Source organism: Zingiber officinale, chromosome 5A (assembly GCF_018446385.1).
Source record: "Zingiber officinale cultivar Zhangliang chromosome 5A, Zo_v1.1, whole genome shotgun sequence".
Taxonomy (NCBI): domain Eukaryota; kingdom Viridiplantae; phylum Streptophyta; class Magnoliopsida; order Zingiberales; family Zingiberaceae; genus Zingiber; species Zingiber officinale.
Window position 1 is genome coordinate 53,812,119 of NC_055994.1, and position 1,874 is coordinate 53,813,992.

Sequence of the window (1,874 nt, forward strand, 5' to 3'; positions counted from 1 at the left end):
AGGGAGACAAGGCCGAAGGTGGTGAGGGACGATCCGGCCAGGAAGGCGGAGGCGACCAAGGTCGCCGCCGAGCACCACCACTACTTGACGCCGACCATCAGCGTCAGCGACAGCACCCTAAAGTTTACCCATGTCCTCTACAACCTCTCCCCGCCCGGTATCTGCTCTCATCTCCTCTTCATCACTCAAATCATCACATTTCATTCTCATTGAAAGAATCACAAATTCCTTGTAGAACTCTACGAGCAAGCCATAAAACATGAACATGGATCATTCATAACATCGACCGGAGCCTTGGCTACCTTGTCCGGCACGAAGATTGGCTGTTCGCCGAGGGACAAGCGCGTCGTCAAGGATGAAACCACTGCCAATGAGCTTTGGTGGGGAAAGTAAGTCCACACAACTAATTCATGATCCTTCCATTGATGGTTCCTTCTCAAAATGTATGTGCACTATTCATGCAAAGGCTCACCGAAAATAGAGATGGATGAGCACACCTTCCTGGTGAACAGGGAGAGGGTTGTCGATTACCTCAACTCTTTGGATAAGGTACACATGCACATCAAGTGTTTGATGTAATTCCTCATAGATCCTAATATGCCATCTGAATGATACAAGGTATTTGTGAATGACCAATTCCTCAACTGGGATCCCGAGCATCGAATCAAAGTTCAAATTGTCTCTGCAAGGGCCTATCATTCCCTGTTCATGCACAACATGTAAGTGAAAAATACTACTAATAAGAATGCTAAAGATGCTCTTCAATTCTACAGTTCAACAGTTATCAAGATAAGTCATCTTTGCGTTGGTTCTGTTGATCTCTAGTAGTGAATCATAGTTGTGTTAGTAGCAGGTTGGATCATACATATGCATATATTGTGTTAGTGAGCTAACTAGCTCCTCTTTCTCTCCTTAATGCCAAGGGAAAACATGTAAACTAGAAGAAGAAAAACTCTCTTTTGCATGAAATAATTGGAAGGATCGCAGGTGCATCCGTCCTACGCCTGAAGAACTGGAGGTTTTCAGTACTCTGGACTTCACAATTTACAATGCTAGCCAGTTTCCATGTAATCGATACACACACTACATGACTTCAGGGCGGCAGTTCGGTTGGGAGGCATGTCGTCTACTCATTCCTCTGTCAGAAGCGTTTCTTTTTTTTTAGGCTGTCGCTTCTCTATTTTCCCCTTATTTTGTAATTTGTGAGGTTGAACTATGGAATTTTAATCAATTATTCTTGGATTTTTCTAGGCCGTTACTGCTGTGGCTACTTTGCTTGGGCTGGAGAGGTAGGCATGTAAAATTGTTTGATGAAATTCCCCAGTGTGTAGTTATTATTATTCCCTTCAAGGTCTTGTAATTGAAGTGTACTAACTTAATTGTGTAGGGGATTCTCTGACTCCATCTTTGGCATGTCTGTTGTATTTGCTACTCTAGTTATGTACGATGCTCAGGTAAACTAATTTTATTTTTTGGTTTATGTTCTATAGTCCTTGTGTATGCCATGATGGTAATATGCAATTAGACTCTATGTGAGTTGACTTTGTATGAATCTGGAAAATGTTTTTTCTTGGGAACTATGTTAGCCATATTTATCATCGAGGAATATAGTTGAATATTGTTGCCTGAGAGTTAGAATTGGTTTGAGTGAAGCAACTGATAATCCTACAAACTTCTAATGGTTTAGTCTGTCATTGCCATGGGCTAGAACAATTTAATTCGTTTGTTTGCCATATCCATCTCCTGCGCTTCTAGAAGAAAGCTTGTATAATGAACACAATTTATAGCAGAGCTTGTGAAAACAATGAGTTTAAAGTCGTTTCTTTCTCAACCGACTTGTAGACAAAGAAAATTGGTCTTGTTTGGTTAGTGAA

At 41.2% G+C, this 1,874-nt stretch overlaps 2 long non-coding RNA genes across 2 annotated transcripts; both read left to right on the forward strand.

Moving 5' to 3' along the window:
- The first annotated feature begins 462 nt into the window (after nucleotides 1–462).
- Nucleotides 463–1,020, forward strand: LOC121982827. Its single transcript, XR_006112278.1, has 3 exons — nucleotides 463–549; nucleotides 619–719; nucleotides 988–1,020. It is a non-coding gene; the product is annotated as an uncharacterized LOC121982827 (long non-coding RNA).
- Nucleotides 1,021–1,111: 91 nt separating this feature from the next.
- Nucleotides 1,112–1,455, forward strand: LOC121982828. Its single transcript, XR_006112279.1, has 3 exons — nucleotides 1,112–1,140; nucleotides 1,252–1,289; nucleotides 1,388–1,455. It is a non-coding gene; the product is annotated as an uncharacterized LOC121982828 (long non-coding RNA).
- The last annotated feature ends 419 nt before the right edge of the window (nucleotides 1,456–1,874 follow it).